Raw genomic sequence first — 20,259 nt, 5'->3', positions numbered from 1 at the left:
AAGTTGACTTGATGCTCTACCGGTATGAGACTGAGAACCATCTCCGAGAGACGTGCGTTGATGTGTCATGCTACTCAACTCCTGCAGAATATATCAACTCCTACAACGACTTTATCGTACAGGCACTCAGAGATTCATCCAACAACAGTATACCATGCTCCAGATATCGCTCGTACCTGAAACCATATTGGAAAAGAGATGGCTTGAAACCTCTCCATAATGAAATGAGACGATGTCGCGGACTCCGGCGTGACTCGGGAAAATCTCATAACATAGACTATGAACACTATAGAAAGTACAAAGACGCTAAACGTGAATTTCGAAAAAGCCATCGCAGATCAGAACAACGCAGTCTTGACGATAAACTCTGCGAAATATCGAAAGCTGCTGAAGTGGACATTAACGAATATGTGAAAGTGACTAAACGCTTATCGAGACAGAATGGACAAATGTCAAAATTAACTGTTAATGGGATTTCTTCAACGACGCCAGAGGACATATGCTCAGCGTTCGGCATGTATTTTGCTGATTTAGCTACACCTGTAATGTCTGATTGTTTTGATGAATCTTTTGCCTTTGATGTAACGGAAAGAGTAGAATTAATCAAAAAGATCTATAAAAATCCTGATGTGGAAAAGCTTGATTCACCGCTATCCGATCCTTTTACCTCCCAAGAGGTCTGGTGTACTGTCAAGTCCTTGAAAATGGGAAAATCCCCTGGTCCAGACTGCCTAACTAATGAACACCTTAAACGTGCAGGTAGATCATTATTTGATCATCTAACTACAATGTTCAATGCTATAATTAAATATGAACATATACCATCTTCTTATCACGTAGGCAAGATCTTACCAATTCACAAAGGTCATAGTAAGAGCAAGTCTGACCCAAACAATTACAGAGGGATTACCTTAACATCTGTCCTCAGTAAGCTTTTTGAACGCCTCCTGCTTATCAGAATTGAAAAGTGGGTTAACAGAAAGTGTGTTTTCCCGCATCCGTTACAATTCGGATTTCGCAAAAATGCAGGGGCTGAAACAGCCTGCTTCAGCCTCCTCGAAAACATTGCATATTATACGGAAAGAAAATCAGTTGTTTATTGTGCATTTCTTGATAACGCAAAGGCATTTGATAGAGTATGGCTTGATGGCTTATTCCTTAAGCTATATGACATGGGTATAACTGGTAAAACATGGCGTCTTTTGCGTAATGCCTACTCGTCCATGCAATCATATGTTACATACGCAGGCTACAGCTCAGATGTATTTCTATCTATCAAGGTGTTGGTCAAGGACGTGTACTCTTCACAGTGTATATCAATGATCTCATTTGCAAGCTTGATTGCTCTGGCTACGGCCTCCGCTTACCTTGGGGTCACTATCCGGGTCAACTGCTAGCAGACGATACAACCATTGTCAGTAGCTCTCCATCAGCACTGCAAAACCTGCTAGATATTGCTCACAACTATGCGTGTAGATGGCGTCTGGTTTATAATGTGAAGAAAAGTGCAGTCGTAGTATTTTCGCACTGTAAATATAATGTACCCGACCCTCATGTTTCCTGTGGAAAGATAGAATTGCCACACAAACATTTTGTAACGTATGCTGGTGTATGCCTTAGTAACAGTATCTCAACACTCGAACGCTCGCGTATTGCATGTGAAAAACTGAAAAGACTTATTAATGTAAACCATAACAATGGTTTGTATTTCGGTGGGTTGAACCCAATTGCAACTGTGCGAATACTACAGAGAGTTATCTTGCCATGAGCCTTATATGGATGCAATGTATAGGGGCAACTTACCGGTAGAGAGTATGAATTTCTGGAAATACCACAGCGCTACTTCAGTAAAAAAAGTACAGGGTCTACCAAGACTTACACCAAGCAAAGTTGTATTGGATAGTCTAGATCTTATTACCATTCAGGCGTACATTGATAAACAAGCTCTGCTCCTATTTGGTAAACTGCGTCGATCTAGCTGCGACTTCTATTTCAAACAACTATTTATTGGCAGTCTTGGGCAATACAAATGTCAACCAGATCTTGACAAAACATAAATCTCCCTGTTTTAACATGCTTCGCCTTGTACATAAATACGATCTTTTCCATGTCTTGAATGATTACATAGCTAATTGTAATGTTCCCAGTAAATGTAAATGGACTAGTCTTGTGAATGAAAAGATAAGAAATGTAGACTCTGTTAGGCTATTGAAACAAATGTGCGACCGACAGGGCCTGTTAAGATAAACTGGTATCAGATCAGAAGGTCAACACAGGATTTGGCAACTTTCTTTACGATTTCCTTCAACGTTTTATGTTCTGTCTAATATGGTCAAAATAGGATGCTCTAAGACTGAATCACGAGAATGTTATTGCGGAACTGTAGCCCATGACATGGTCAAACAAATTTTTATGTCATGTACTATGAATATGCAAGAAAGAAATGAAATTTTCGAAAATATCTTTGATATCACAGATTCGAATTCCTTTGTTGACCTTTGGTCAAATGATGATGATGTTATCATGTCCTTCCTCTTAGGTGGACTGCCTGATTGCATGAAAAACCTTGAGCTTGAAATATGGGGCGAAACTATGTTACTAATCTCTCATTACGTTAACAAGCGGCAACACTTGTTCATACCCCCTTCACCATGACATGTAACTACTTTGTTTAGTTTTAATCTATTTCATGTATCTACAATGTATCTTATATAATGTATCTTCAGTACTGGAGGAAATAAAGACAATCTATCTATCTATCTATCTAAAATGCAGTTGCATGTTGAGCAAACAAACCTTAAAAAACACAAAGAATCTGATTTTCGCAACATTTGTAATCTAATGCAATGTCAAAACAAACTCTAGGTTGGGTGTCCGTTGTCGTGTAGAAGACAACCTTTAATATCTTCTCGTTTAACAATTGTATAAAATATTGCATGACTATTGTATAATACATTATAGAAATTACTGTAAAAACTGTTGCATAAACCACTGCATCACAGTTAAATAAACTATTTTATAAAGTATTCATAAACTGTTTATGAACACTAAAGAACTATATAAACTGTGGCATAAACTATTGTATAAAATACTGCATAAAGTGTTGTCTGAACTGTTGTGTAAACGTTTGCATAAAATATTGTATAAACTACTGTGTATATACTATTGTACTAACGTTTGAGCTTTTGTATAATCTGTTGTAGGAACTGTAAACCCGAGATCAATCACTGTATCAAATGTACATCTTATCAGACAGACATCCTCAAGTTAGTCATTGAGAACTAGCTCGAAGAGCCATCGAAACCCACAAGACTTAGATCATGCGAAATGTCATAACATGATTCAAATCTTTAATATTTATGATCCCTTGGGGCGGCAATAAAGCGAGTTATGGTGGTTCACTGTGCACGTTGTACACGGTGGATGAATACATTGCAGCATCGAGTAACGTGACGTGCAGGGTTTCTTTGTGTCCTTTCTGGGGCGATGATCACAGATGTCGCGAAGCAGCTACTCTCATCCTCCCGGGGCCTCTCCTTCCATTGTAGTTAGATCTATTGCTTTTGGAATCATTCACTTATTTCTTGTGGTGAAATGAGATATGAGAATATTATACTAATATAAGGACTAGGTCACACATCATTAGGAAATGAAGTAGACAACTACTATCTCCTGCACACAACTTTTATCACAGAAAATGTATGACCAAGAAGCGACGGGAAGAAGTAATTGGATGGAACTGATCGCGAGTTGTTATGTCCGCGTACTACTTCAACCAGCGGGACAACTGGCTATTATTCAGTAATTAGCTGAAGGGCACTGTCATATGTAACACACTGTAGTTGCTTCCTAAGCAACATTATTGCCGTTAACCCTTTGAGATGCGGCAACAACGATATTTATACATTGTAAGATAGTAGTATAACCATCAACATGACAGCGGTGTTGCCATATGTATTTATTGTAAGACAATGGTATAACCACCAACATGACAGCGGTATTGCCATATGCAATCATTGTTTGATAATGGTATAACCAGCAACATACAACACGACATGAGCCAGCGGTATTACCGTATTCATGAATGTAAGATAGAAGTAAAATCAGCAACATAAGCCAGCGGTATTACCATTAAGATACATCAGTTGGAGGAATGGCATTATCATCTACTACTTAACTAAAGCAGCGGCGTTGGCCTCTTCTACATGGGGCGGCCTGGGGATATACATATGTGCATCTTAATGTCTAAAAGTCAATCGAGGCTCTTCAGCCGAGTGTTTCCGCCTCAGTTAGCTGCCTATAAACTTCGATTTTTATGGTAGCTATGCAAATGAATTTTATACACATCAGCTGCCTTCCCCTGTTACACATTTCATAGACACTTTGATTCTACTTAACGGCAATTTTGAACATAAAATGAATTGAGAAACAACTGAATCCACGCCATTTTACATCTCATATACAGGAAAATTTTAACTCTCTATCACCGTATTATTTTTAAGTCATTTGAAAAATACCGACAAGAACGACTTTAAATAATCGCGCAGATAGACATATTCAAGACATGTTTGCCTATAAAATAAACACATACAACCAAGAAACTATTAATCTATCTATCTATATAATTTCAGCTTAGTTGACTATAAATTGTCCTCTGACAGCGAAGCCCTTAAAACGAGAATCTTTTCGTACATGCTCTCCAACATAAAAATGATTGGTTATAGTTGTTTTGAAAAATGGTAATAGTTTTTGTCTTGAAAGGATTCACTTTCATTTTTGTAGCATTGTGGCACATGGGATTTGTAAGCATACTCCCTGTAGCAATATTTCATGACGCTGTTGTTGATCAACATGAACTGTGTTAATTACTGTGGTCGATATATGTCTGCCTCTTGGTTCCTATCAAAACACAAATGTGTTTTCTATTTTTTATAATGTTTTCAGTTATCTTATATAAAGGCACATTAAATATTTGCGTTATTGAATAGGTTCTTTATATAGCTCGTGTTTGTTACAGTTGATACCAGGGGGCGGTCGGGTAGCTTAGTGGTTAAAGCGTTCGCTCGTCACGCCGAAGACCCGGGTTCGATTCCCGACATGGGTACAATGTGTGAAGCCCATTTCTGGTGTCCCCCGCCGTGATATTGCTGGAATATTGCTAAAAGCGGCGTAAAACCATACTCACTCACTTACTCACTCACTCACCACAGTTGATACCAGATAACCTCGAGAACCGTGGGCGTATTGGCCTGGAGTACATGTTCGTTTTCAAATACAATTATATACTATATTTGTTGGGAATGGTTCACGTATGTCCAACTCCAATTTCAAATGCAGTACATCCTTATGTATGCTCCAAAACCATTATATACGAAAACCTGTAGATCAAGTCAGTGGTTGACAACAGTACCAGACACTATTCAACTTTCATTCACAGCCTTTTTCAACAGACTCCTGATCATGTCCGAGATGATCTAAAGGTCAGGATTTATAGCTGGCCATAGGATGCATGTTTGGTGATGCTTTGCTGTTGGTGTTTGACACTGTGCACTGTGGACAGTAGACTAACCCATAGTCTATGAAATAGTTTTACACAATACATGTCTCGCCTCTAAAATAAGATCAGCTGCATGTAGATGTTTCCTAATCGTCCAGTCAGTAACTTGAACTCCAGTGGCCTGGCGTAAGTGAACAGCGATTTTGTTGGATGTTGGTTTTCGATTTCTTAGAGTCTGGTTTCTGATTAATCGATCCGGGACTTGTGATGATGACCAAAGGCCAATCATTGGTATTTTTGGTCAGCAGGAACATTTTCCAAAGTATGCAAATCACAGACACATTGAACATATGGCTACTCGTTTGGTGTTGGCCAAGTGCGCCAAATTTGATATTTAGCAGGAAATCTCCTCGGGGCGTTCAGGGACCAATAAGGGCTTAGACACGGTTCATTGACTTCGGATTTGGCGTTCCCGGTACCAGGAACATACAACGGGAACAAAGGAGTACCGCTCATCAATTTAATTACCCTATTCATGCATATTAAGTTAAAATGTTAAAATGGATATATTCATATCGATGTTCAGTCCAAAGTTCCGACACATGGTCTGTTAAGTCAATGTCACACATATGGTGGTTGACGACGTCCCCCTTCAATGATCTGAGGAGGTCGTCGATTTGACGGTAATGTCAGGTACGGGGAGGTGCAGATGACTGCCGTCCAACCTCGGGATGCTGACTTCGGTGTTGAACAGCTCTCTCTGTGGAATCGCTGCACCACCTCCTAGGTGTTAGAGTGGCTCGTCCTGGTCAGCTGGTTGTTCTTGTTGTGCCCCTTAAAGTTTGTTGTTAGTCTGATGACCAGAGTTGCCAAAGTGGTTCCCGATGGCAAGACTGAACTGCCTCCCTTTAATCCAAGTGTTGTGGCATCCACGAAGTCGAATCTCTGAGGTCCTGCTGGGCTAACGGCAATCGTCTCCAACCCAAATGTTCTGCCATTGTCGAGTGACACAATGGGAACGGCAAATGCATGCCTAACAAACCCTCTTCACCTCAGGGTTGAAAGCCAGCCGTTCTTTCTGTACCCGTAACGATGTTATTAAATTATTACAATTGAGCATATCAAATTAAAGCTTTTCGGCAAGTTTGATCCTCTAAAACAAGCGCTTTATCTATCAACACATCAGCATCCTGAGGAGACTCACTGCAACTGTAAACACAGGCAACAACCTGTTAACAGTTTTGATCTTCTTAAGAGCTTTATCTGAAAACACATCAGCATCCTGATTAGACTCACTGCCTGTAAACTGATAATCACATGGTCTGTTTTAATTAACTGTATCTTGTTTTATGCATTTTATGTATTTGCACTCTTTCTGAATAATTGGTTTACATTATAAAGCGTATTTCTACTAATGTATTTCAGTATGCCTCGTTTATTTCATAAAACGGTATGAAGTCACGGTTCACCGCATTCACGGCTAGTCCCTCGATTTGGTGCTCGTGGTACCAACAGCAAAATCGGTGTTCGGCTTTCCCGGGACTATCTTATATTCCAATTTGGCGTTCCCGGCCCATAACCACCTGTTAAATTATAAGGCAAACCTATAGCCTTTGGGCGTTCACCACGCCTTTCCGACTCATTTCAAATCTGATCAACAAATACTGCATTAAAGAATTAAAATAGAGAGCTCATATTATGTGTTGCTCATATTATGTCAAATAATCTATACAAGTAGACTTAGGGCTCATAGCGATTTGACGACCTTCACTTTAGTGTCAGAAGCAACGTGCACAAGGAAATTTCATGAACCACATGCAGTTTTTCCGGGGAAACAGTAACAATCTCTGTCAGACATTTGTCAAAGGTGATCTTTATTCTGATGACCGTTCATAACGTTTATATTTCATGATCCCCTACTTTTTTTGAGAGTATTACCAAGTAAATGTTGTCATCAGAAACACACAATGTTGAAATCACCTTCAACTTCTTAAACGTCATAGATGGCCCCTCTGGGTCTACGTACATACACGTCTGTGTACATATCAGGAACCATTCACCTTACACCTCATGATATACTCAGAATGGTACACTTATAGTTAGCTAACATACAGATGAGCATTGGAGCATGCTCAGAATAACTGCACACGGTTACTCAACATACATCAGGCATGTACTATACTCAGAATAACTAAATAGCACAAAGTTATTCAACATTCATAGCGTAAGTACTGTTCAGAATAACCAATTTCTATATCCGAAGTAAATGTATATAATGTGATGGGGGTTGTTCTGAAATCGACGACGACTGCCCAAACAAGGCCAGATCAGAACTTTGTTTGTGTGAGATATTTCAGATTGTAATAACTTCATTCACAATGAATATACACAGTGACTACAACATATATATTCCTACATCCGTATGCTAAGGTAGCACTACATATATACTTTTTATACATAAAACTATACACAGTATACATACATGGTCTAATGTTCAATCTACATGAATATAAGCATAAACAATATACAAATTTAATGCAACTTACGTCACGAGATTGGGAAACCACACTAAAACCAAAACCGTCCAACCAAGGTTAGAAGTCCCATCAACTGCCCTGAATTTTAGTTGACAGCTTTTTCAAATGCCCATTAAGTCACACAACTCATTCGACAAAAGACGTTCACTCTTCACCCAAGCTATCTCACATAACATAACATCTTTAGTGCGTACAGCTTACATACCGTCCAACCACATTCTAATGCATTCAGTCAACCCATCTTACAAGAAATATAAACAATGTGATCTTGACAGTAAACATATGTAACTGCAAATAAGGTGGCGACATTGCAATAAATAACAAATGCTTAATGAATATCATGTGCATTAAAAGTTGTGTAAAAAAACAACAGTAATCTTTATAAAGAAACAGTGGTTTATGTCAAAATGATTCTTTTTTAAATCAGAACCAATATGTGTACATGCACACGTATTTCATGCACAGTGACTGGTAAAATGTTTTCCGCCTTGGTCAGGTAAATTACTACTTCCACGACAGACAGTAATTTACCGCATCTGAATCAGACAAAGTCTGGGAACAATAGGCTAGATGACTTGACCATACAAATACCATTTGTGTCAACTCTTACGAGCAGTCAGAGGAAGAGGAGACCCTTTTCTGTCAACTGTCAGGGGTGTTCATGGCTATTCGTCATCATTTAACATTGCATAAACAACAACACGGCCTTAGTTTATACGTGTTCGTGTAGTATATATGTACTGCAAAGAACCTGAATGGCATGCGTACTAAATAACATTTTTTCTTTGAATTCTTAGTTTACATTGTTTCAACAGGTTTGATTGCACATGTTTACGCTTCAGAGTGCTGGATAACAAGCCTCTGAATGTAACCAGGCTTGATTCTTGACAAGTGTTGAAACTACGTCTGGAGATGAGATTTGTCCAGTAAATATGTTTCCCATGTCTGTCCTTGGTGATACGATATTGAAAATAAGCTAACTGATGAATAAAAAAATCCACTTTTAGTTGCATTGCTATGTTATTCCTTCTTAACCTTGATAACTATGTAACGGCTCTCCTTGAGTATTAGGCTAGCAGTTTCTTCTCAGGAGAGAAACAATGTTTATCGATTACCTATGCATTTCTATCGATCTATGTTACAATGGCGTTTTATGCTTTGAGTTTGTATTCAAACGCAGTATGATGAAGAATGTGCCATCTTGACTATTGAGAGTAATTGGATGTAACTAGCCTTAACTAGCCTTAACTTGTATCTCATGTTTATTGTGGACACTGGCCATTGGGACTCTATTGTTGTACCACGTTGTGTAATTACAAAATAGTAACTCTAAAGTTCAAAATATCATATATCAAGAATGAATATATCATGTGCATGAAACACACAAGGAACAAATACATATTGCAAGTGTCATTGCGAAGTGATTGTTTTTAGTCGTATAAATCAAAAGATAAAATCACACATTTCATGTGTACAAAATGGTTTTGCATCAAACATATTGCGTTGGCATGATTTTAATGTTATAAGTTAACATTGGCTACTTCTCGAGTTTGGAGATATAAGTCCAAAATAATTAGATTACGATCCCATTCATCAAACGTCTAATTTCACGTATGCCGCTTTGGATACTTGACCTATACAAAAAGTATAAATAGTGTTAAATAATACCAGAACTCGATCCCAATACCATGTGGATACGTATAGTTGAAAGAGCAGAATCTTAACCAAGCGCCACACATATGTTATATTCTGTTCCACTCCAGATCAAGGCTCTAAGCAGACTATCGACGTCGTATTTAGGTACACGGTATGTACATGTAACCGGATTCATTCTGTACTTCTGTCGTTCAAGGTCACCCTCAAAGCATACTTTATGTATGTCTTTTGAAACGGCCCTCCTCTCAGAACAGCACGCTCCCGATCGCACGTTGACCCTGGTTCCAACTAAATTGACGTCAACGACAATGAATACCAACTAGCTCTGACATTTAATGAGAAGACCTGACAGAGAAATTCCTTAAATATAGGCCGTCGAAACCCAGACAGTGGCGAATGTGAATGTGCCTATGCGCACAATGTCATAGTCCAAGTCCAAGTCAACCAATTTACGTCAGGAAATTGTAAATAAGATTATATATTTAAGGCATCCAATTATTTTGTGGTATTTGCCTTCTCTTTTTGACCAAAAGTGGGCAGTAACCTTTATAATACTTACTGGCCAGATCTGCCACTATCAACAGAAATCAGAAGCAAATCAGACTGAAGTAACGGCATGGTGAGGAGAATTCATGAGGGAGGGGTTTGGGGAGGCAGGCATATCACTGTGTGTCAGCTTGATGTGGGAGAAAGGCCCGAAGTGATGCATATCTTACACGTTTTCCACTTTGGTGAAAACAACGTGCCCGGGTATATGGTACTGACCAAACCTAGTTACATAATCTGGGCAAACCAGGATTCAAACCAACGAACATTCATTACTCGAACGCCCAAGGGATGCAACCCTGCACCCGTACCACCAAGTAAAAGGCCTATCGAGCAATGCACCTGTATTGACGTGATGGTCATTATAAACATGATTGAATAATTTGAACGATCGATTTTGGAATACAGCACAGGTCACGGTCTTGCATGCGCTTTTATAAACCTATAAATGTGCTAAGAATTGACACTATCATTTTGCGTTTCGTTTGAGGCTCAGAATATGTGACAAACATCACAGGAATTACTTGGTTATATGTTCATTGAAATAAATATTCAATTTCCTATTCCAAGGTCCATGATCATGGACGTTATTCAATTATCTGAACAGGACATAGTTCACACTGTCAAGTTATGATAAATACTGCTAAAATGGGCACTACTAATATTTGCATTCTGCCTGTGCTCTTCTGTTGAATCGCTTACGAAGCCAGTATTGAATTTCAAAGTAACGGTAATATTTCATCACAAAACCCAATTCCATCTAATTTGAAGCGTGTATCTAAGTCGATTTCACTCACTACTGAAAACCTCTATTGATAATGTATAGCCTCTGACAACAGAATTCACGTAATAAAACACCGTGGACTTTAAAAACAAACATTAATTAAATGCCAACTCATTGCGGTGTGATTCATTCACTGCACGTGGCTTGAAGTATGACGTATCACTTTCAACGGCAATAATTATGTTTCCGTATATTCCCGGTACATCAGGTACATATAGCCATAGTTACTTGAATGTGAACAGTTTTCTTGCTTCGGATACATTGATAATTCAAAGCACACGCACTCGTAAATCAAACGATACAATGTCAGATTTGACTGTGAAAAGTAATACATATCCCGATACTCGATTACTTGATGCTAATCGCATGTTCCCCCACATAGAATAACTGCATATACAAGTAAACGTTTTAGATAGAAAAGTAGGACCATGCCGCCGTTTCTGGGGATAGTGCGGGCTTATTGATCATCAGTGAAAGACTGGAACATTAACGGGTCACCCGTTATTTCCTTCATACGTCATTTAATACATATCCGAGGAATTTCGCCTAGGAAATAGAGTTAATCAATAACATGCAGACTCTTTTATGTCCCTTCAGAAATTGATTAATCAGTGTCAATGTCAGGACAAATTGAATATCACAAAGTATTGAATAACCGTACAACTTTTGTTCCTGTGATGCACAGTAGTCTCGAAATGTTTCTATGATACATAGTTGTCTGGAAATGTTCTATGATCCATAGTAGTCTTGAACTGTTTCTATGATACATAGTAATCTTGAAATGCTCTATGATCCACAGTAGTCTTGACCTGTTCCTATGATACGCAGTAGTTTTGAAATGTTCCTTTGATACATGGTAGTCTTCAAATGTTCCTATGATCATAGCTTTAACCACTGGGCTACCCCACCGCCCCTATATGATCATAGGAACAATAAGTCTTCAAATGTTCCTATGATCATATAGGGACGGTGGGGTAGCCTAGTGGTTAAAGCGTTAGCTCGTCACCCCGAAGACCCGGGTTTGATTCCCCACATGGGTACAATGTGTGAAGCCCATTTCTGGTGTCCCCCGCCGTGATATTGCTGGACTATTGCTAAAATCGGCGTAAAACCATACTCACTCACTCACTCACTCACTCCCTATGATCATACACAGTAGTCTTGAACTGTGTGCTACTCGGCGTAAGTTCATTTTATGAAAATGGAGCGTATGGTACATAGTAGATTTAAACTTGCTGAGAAGCTTGTAGTACACGACCAGCGTATATATGTATTTACGTCAAGGGCCATCACATTGAATGAATTTTTACTCTACGCTGTATTCAGCTGTATTCTAGCGGTATCATACTGTCTGTAAATTATTATGTTTGGACCAGGAAAACCAGTGTCTGACTGCATGATTGCTTACCTACTCTGTCGGCCACGATGACACTCCAGGGCGTACCCTGTAGTCAGCACAGGTATAAATCTAGTCAAGTTACGGTTAATGTTAATGTTAATGTCCAGTTAATGTAAAATTTTAGACAAAAGAATTTTAGAGAACTAATTTATTTAGCCCTTTAACATGAGTTGTTTAAACTAGAAAATGCAGACATGACAATGTTTGCTAAGTTTTAATTTCACGGCAAGTTTATATTTGTCTACACAAGAGATTGACGGGAATAAATTGTGATACCAGAGGAACACTTTCTTATAACGAATGCAAGAGATTGATCAATCATGTAACCTCTTCTTCGCTGGAACACGTAACGACGGCCTCGTATTAGTGTTGCGTGGCCTTCTTTTATGCAACGTGGGTGGCACGACTGAACGCTTCGTGATATAACCATTTGAAAAGGCAAATTCTAAGAACCGTGTTCAAGAGACCCATGGTTTCACAACATTCTCTGTGTAAGAAATGCAATGCTTTTGTTGAAATGCCAGTTCGACATATGCCACGTAAATTATACAAGACAAAAAACAGGACAATAAATTTATACACTGTCTGCAAAACTGATCATGAAGTCATGCCAAATGTCATACATGCACAACACTCGTATCAGAATATATTACATTTTGTATTTCTTTTTTTTCCATCTCCCAAAGGAATCTATTGTCTGGTCTGTTAACAACTGCCCTTAAAAGAAGGCCGACATAGTATTACAGTGTGTATATAATGATACTTGTACATTCAGCAAATATACACTGAGGGACAGTCCAAAAGAACTATACAAACGAGGCCTGTTTCATCATACGCATGCACAGGTTACCATCTTTCCCAACTCCCCATTGTATCAAAAGAACATCCAATGATTTATGTCTTAGGTATGAAAACATGAGCTGGAGAACTTTATCAATCTTCTGTGAACAAATAATAAAATCAATCGATTTTGTGAATATATTATCTGTGCCAGTTTGCAATCATACAGACAATATTATGATAAGCTATATATCCATTCTTCAGCTGTCGATGGTATTATATTAATTGATTTTGCATACAAAGGTACTTTGCAATGCAACAACGCCAATATGGCCACATTCGTGTGTCTACTTTGACGAACGGTTGGTTTGCGAGTCCTCGGCAATAGCGGAGCCCTGATGTCCAGAGAGAGCAATTTGCCTTAACTGAATTTATTTACACACATCTGGAACCAGACGGCGTTAACTTACATGAGACGGATTGAATCATTCATGCTTGAGTTGGAAGAGGTATTGTGTAGAATGGGCTCCCCATGCGCATGAAAAGATGTTATCTACGATAAAGCTTTTCATTATATTATATTATCTCTTAGTCGGACAACAGACCATGAAGTATAAGGTAATTTACTTTTGTCGACCCAATTAGCTGTTAACAACTGTTAACTTTCTCTTCGTGGTATTGTGAAGGAGTCATTAAGGGCAGACTGTAGCGTCTTGGGGTCAAGGGGGTCGCAGAACTATGTTCACAGGATGTCCTTACAAAAATATGGGCCAAAAGGATTTCTGTTCACCTGTTCAGAGAAAGAAATTGTGTGCATTGAAACAGAGATTAAACTGTATTTTCAAAGAAACAAGGTGAGGTAAGGTGAAATGGGGTTTCACGTCGCGTTCAATATTATTGCACTTATATAGCGACGTACAAAGAAACAAGGATAACTGTGTTGTCACAGGTTTCAAATTTGACCAAAGTGAAGTTAAGTTGATCAAAATAGTTTAACCTGTTGTTTTAAATAAAATACATGTCTATTATCAAGTTATAAATATTCCTTACCTTTATCAATGTAATCAATTATGAATTTAAACTATATCCATATTCCCATATTATACACCATATTATTAAATCGACTTTAAATATAAGTTAAACCGAAAAGCCCTTTCCATAATCATAAGAAATCTCTGTGGAAATCCATGTATTTCAAATTCGGCAGTCGCAGCAACTCATGATGCAGATGTGCATCTCCTAGATTTGCCAGAATAATGATAATTGCTTTGTCAGTACGTTCTTGTCATAAAAGGTCATATATACTTTCATGTATTGGAATTTCCATGACACGCTGGGAAATAACTGAAATCACAGCGGTGGGAAACCCACCTCCCTTAATCACTTATCTATCATGTAATGTTTCTAAGCAGGTGAGCTGCGTGATACATTGCCTCTTGTCTATCCTCTTGGTCACCTACTTTACTTTTGTTGTAAAATGTCTGCTGACATCGATGTCTCTTTTTACTGTCTGTCATTTGCATAAAGGGTTATACTTGTAATTCCCATGGTGGATATTTCCTACCCTTTAACTATATCCCATCAACAATAATGAAAGACATTTTACATAGCCTACATAAAATCAAACATATTTATAAATATTGGTGTTGAAGATGAGGCAGGATGGTATTGATGTGCTATTCTGGTATTCCTCCCCTGTAGACATATCAGAGCAGAATTGGGCAGACAAGCATACCAAACGGGATCGGATGGTGACCTGCAGCTGCGTGAGTGTGTCTGATCGTACCCTGGTCGTTGTTTATCATGCAATCAAACACTAATTTACCTACTAGTTTATCTTCATAATATGTCAGACTGTAGCATAAAACAACATTCAGTATCTCAAATTAGGTTGCTTACAGCAATGATACGTTACAATCGGACTAATACAACAGACTAGTAGTCTGCAGATGCCTACATTCTTCGTTTTATTGGTTGTTTTCCTACCAGATCTACTAGTACGTCAACATTAACGCTTTGTCATGGGCAACGAACATCTCGTTATAACAAAATCTAGTCTGTTTCATACAATAATGAAGAATCTATATATTGATTTGTGTAGTGGCTGTGTATGACCTACAACGCCAGCTCACCCTCTAAGGGTCCCATAGGTTTCTTGAGACGTTTCCCGTTAACAGTCCATATGCAAAATGAAAAGCTTCTCGGCCTTTTTAATTTACGACGTTACTCAAAAACGACACAGAACAATATAGACATCATTTCACTAAATTACATGAAATAATCGCACTTAACATACGAACCACCAGAGCCTCTAGCCACTTGCCTCTGATTACCTCACTTCTACAAGATCGATACGACTTGCAGATTATCACCTACTTTCTTGAAATATCCCGGGGTTTACTGAACTGTAACAAGACGATGAGTAATGACTATTCATGTTGGTCAGGCCTACTTCAGATCTACTTTCGCCAACGATCACTTTGCCTACTATTTGGTGTGGTAGTTCTACACTCATATAGTTGCATCCATTTGTTGTAATGGATCGGTCCCAACACTAGGCAGGTATATAGATCGCGGTGTATACAGTGCAAGTAATTTGTAATGTGATATAAATTGAAGAATGAAATATTTTTTTACTTACATTTAGGGGAGGATAAGTAAAACACAGTTATTATGAAGATATTAATGAATGCAACTGATCTAAAACCAAATAAATTGTCTTAAGATATTAATAAAAGCAAAATAACTGTAAAGTCAATGTGCAGACCCAGGTTGTACAAGTAAATGTACCGCTGCTGGTGAATTCGTAAGACATTAGACCCTATACAACCATGGGAGAGAAAATCTTATGACGAACTAATTTTTCAGCAACATCCGCTTGTGGGTTCAGACTGAAATAATTCTTGTCCAGGCTATCCAAAATGAAAAATTCGTCACAATTGACAAAGATTCTCCTGCCCTTGTCCAGTCGTTCAGCAACGTCAAGAGTAGACTGTGGCGCCGATGAAGGAGGACGACACCTCGCAAGACCATCTTCAAGGAGCTGGACCAGAGACTCCAGGGACATTTGTCAGCAGGGTTCAAATTGGATTGAAGCAGAACTTTTGACTTTAAGACACATGTATACTATTTCGTAAGTTTTCATAGTCAAATAAATATATTGTGTCTCTGTTATGAGAATCCATGATATGTATATTTACATTTCAGGAAGAGTATATTAATCCTGTTTATACATGTTACTTGTGTAGAAATTGTCAGTGATTAACACTTTCACCTATACACCAATACCACACATCTGTCTATATTCAAGCTCTGGTAAGCTCACAGCAAAGACAAGGTTGATTAAACATATTTGTAGCTTGGTTATTTGTCTGGTCAAGCTAGAACGACACAAAGTGTTTAGTTCGAAGCTCGGGACTGGCTGGAGTACTCGTAACAACTCTATTATTTTATCATTTTTAGCGGCTGCCTGGTTGAGTCTACTATGTACCTGTGGGGATTGAAAAAGCATAACTCTTCTATCGCATACAATTGTTTAAATAACACGGTAGGCGAAAGAAAACGCCTTCTTGTAATGTCTATCGTGCTGTGTCGGGGAATATCTTAAACATTTCTATTGTAACAGAGATAAATAATTTTAGCTTAACAGTAGTTTTCTAACTTCATTTAAACTCAACAGGAAGGTATGTATACGACTTTGGTTCTTAAAACTTGAGATGGAGTAACTGTTTATGTGCAGACACATATGTCCTTAACGACAATTAAAGTACTTGCTATAACGACAAAAGGCTTTAAGAATCACCTTTTCGTTACGTACAATAGTACACGTACCAATAAAACAGTTACATAACTAGACAGATATGTAGGTTGCAACGGACTCGTACTTAATACCAACAATATCACCATGTGATAAAAGCATGTATTCGATTCCACAGTTTCTCAACCTCCACACAAAAGCTTAGAATCACGCACCAAGATACAAAGAGGTTGATAGCAAGAGAGCAGTCAACACCAACAGTATATTATAGCACACATATGATCAACCAGTTGTAGACACCCATAGAATGTTGACAGACAAGTGTGCATGGTTGCTGAATATAGTGTTGAGTTTCAGTCTACTTCAAGTATTGTCTGCAATTACCCTTACACTGGTATATTGATGTATACTGGTAATTACACGGTAAATTGTAGACATCTTTAGCGTCAAGATGTCATATAACATGTAATAATACTACAGGAACTTCATAAAAACAGATGTCCAACCCTTGCTAACACTTACTCAAAGGGAAATGGCTTGTGTAATGGTTGAATTATGAACGTGTTGGAGGCATCCGGCGTATTCCATTCTTCCGGAAATAACAAAGACCCTTCTTCAGATTAAGGGATAGATCATTGTATCTTGTGGGAGAGTTGTAGGTTCTTATATTATCCCATTATCCGGTATCCCATTTTAGGATTTAATGCATTCATTGCTAGATGTCAGTAGCTCCCACTAATATATTGTCGACATAACTCATAGTTTCCGCTACTTATTATCGGTGATCGCAAACAAATACAATCAGCGTTCCCTAACGATGTTCCGAGCACGTCATGCATGATTGTATGAGAGTGTCGACATGTAGTCATATCGCAGCTTCCCAACGACTCACAGGGGATCCCACAGGTCGCAATAATGACTTCGACGTTAATAATTGTCTGATTTATGATCTCAATTTCCACGTATTAGGAAGATGAGAGACGGAATGAAAAGTTCATGCCTCACTTGATTAATCCCTGCAGAACAGAAGCGCCGTGCTACAGACAAGTGAGTGCGGATATGTGACAAGTGTCGTAACTCCCTGTGTGTGATAAATGTTGGCAATGTAATTATCATCATCATTGTAAGCACATGCGGCAATTTGTCATTCAATGTCTATGCAATAATATTTTAATTATGGCATATATATGTTCACACAGCTGAAACGTTTTGAACGCGATAACAAAATATGTTGTGTAAATAGGTCGCTCATGATTGTTTCATTTTGATAGAAATTGATATTATCTCCGAAGGATGGACGATGCCGTGGACAGTTCTTCAATCTCTATTGTATTTCCATAGAAAGTAGTCACTTGTCAACACTGTTTCTGACGAGGTTTTGACGGAAAACATTTAAGAATAACACACTCATATTGAAATACAGAAACCGGACTTATCGAGTGAAATGTCATGTAACTGTTTATAGAAATAGAGATTCATTATTTCCTCCAGATGTCATTCCGAAGATTACAATGAAAATATATTCAATTACACGCGGTTAACACAATACAAAAAGGCATAACATATTTACAAATACACACAGTTTACCAAATTCACATACCTAAACGAAGACAGATATTCACTAAAAGATATATATCAAAAGATGCCTTAGTTTGCACAGAGACGAGGCGAATTGTAGTATGATAGTTTCCCAGGTGTGTTCATCCAGATAATGAGTAGATTTTCTTTCAACCCCAAAGAAGAATGATAACATCTTGCATTTACAAATCAGGATATTTTTGAACGTCTTGTAATTCAATGAGAGAAGAGAAAAACGCATTTCTTTCTGATTTAAGGGCTTCACAGTGTAAAATAATGTGGCTGTCATAGTCGAAAGCATTGCTTATAACAGAGCATGCACTCTTTCGAAAGTTTACTGCGTGATGAGACGTTCACACCAGGTTGTAAAGCAGGTCGATATTCCAGGTACAGAAAAGCTGATAGCCATAGTACATGGTATGTTTATTTCGTATGAATTCTCTTATAACGGGACATGTTTACGTTATTTGATACATTTGTGAGCCATCATTGTTCTTCGTATTTGCATATAATTTCATTAACAAGAATTATCCATTTCAATTGTGGGGGGAAAGTACCGTACTGAGTATATGTACGAAGGTAGGTACCCAGTTGGTATTTATCAAGTGTTGATTTAAGTTCTAAACAGCTTGTCTTTGATTTGACAGGGCTTGCAATGGCAAAGTTATTGCAGTTGCATAATCGACCAATAAATAAAAGTTTGCATTTATCAATATATGCAGTAATTGTCCAAACTCCAAATTCGCAATAGTAGATTCTGAGGGAGATCTTCTATCAAGACCCTGTACAATGCGTGTAAAATATCTTTGCGCGCCTTCCAACAGAACGGCATGTGGACCCTTGATGTCATGGAGTAATTCACATCCATAAAGGCTGGTTTTGAGTATCATTCTGAGCCATATTTTCACGCTTGAAATTGGATGAAGATCATAACGATTTAATCCATAACAAGGGGTGTGTATATTATTCCTCCAGATGTATATAAACATACATACAAACAGACATGTACTAACCATGCAGATATATCGAATATAATACCTAAGCGAGTTTCAAGACGACGTGATGCTTTTTTATCACCCTCAACGATGAAACCACATAATGTTCACCTTCTTAATTAGATCCCACCTGTTTGACTATACCAGCTTGCTCCAGTCCGTCCTCGAGTAAAGCCACGTTTTGCTTGTGTATATAATTAATATAATGTGTGCTTAACGCGATTGGAGTAGGGCAACGCAGTTGAGTGCAGCATGGAACCGATTGATGTGACCGTGTGATCCACAAACACACATGAAGGAAGTGATCAGTCAGTGAGGACTGCATATATTCAGGTGTCTACGTTTGTCGTCTGGGCCTCATGAGAAATGGGGCCGTCGTTTCTGATAAAGCTGAATGTGCTTACAGTGAAGAATTAACTCGATTTGGAAGCTCCATCTTGATGTCGCCTCAGATTCATTCACGGCTGCTTGTAAGTGGTAGCCATCAGCATCATTCAGACACTTACCACTCCATCACCTTGTATTTTATGTCAGTCACAGATGCATGTGGCTCTAACCACGGTTATTGTTTTAGGTAAACATATGCAGTTGTCTAAGCAGTAACTACTCGTATAACGTTATTTTACACTGGTGACATGCCACATGTCAATCTGAGTTCTGCTCACATGTACGAGTTACTTTGATAAGTTTCTTAAGAATACTGGACCGTCTCCGTGGTCAGGTGGTAGAA

At 38.3% G+C, this 20,259-nt stretch overlaps 1 protein-coding gene across 1 annotated transcript in view; it reads left to right on the top strand.

Annotated features, from left to right (window-relative positions):
• The window catches only part of LOC139450710 (glycine receptor subunit alpha-2-like), a 48,879-nt gene that overhangs the window by 10,628 nt on the left and 17,992 nt on the right, over positions 1-20,259 (top strand). The gene's annotated exons all lie outside the window — the stretch shown is intronic.

Source organism: Haliotis cracherodii, unplaced genomic scaffold (genome assembly GCF_022045235.1).
Source record: "Haliotis cracherodii isolate W230 unplaced genomic scaffold, xgHalCrac1.p SCAF_8, whole genome shotgun sequence".
NCBI lineage: Eukaryota > Metazoa > Mollusca > Gastropoda > Lepetellida > Haliotidae > Haliotis > Haliotis cracherodii.
Note: the sequence above shows the minus strand (reverse complement) of the source record. Positions and strands in the feature narration are given on the sequence as shown.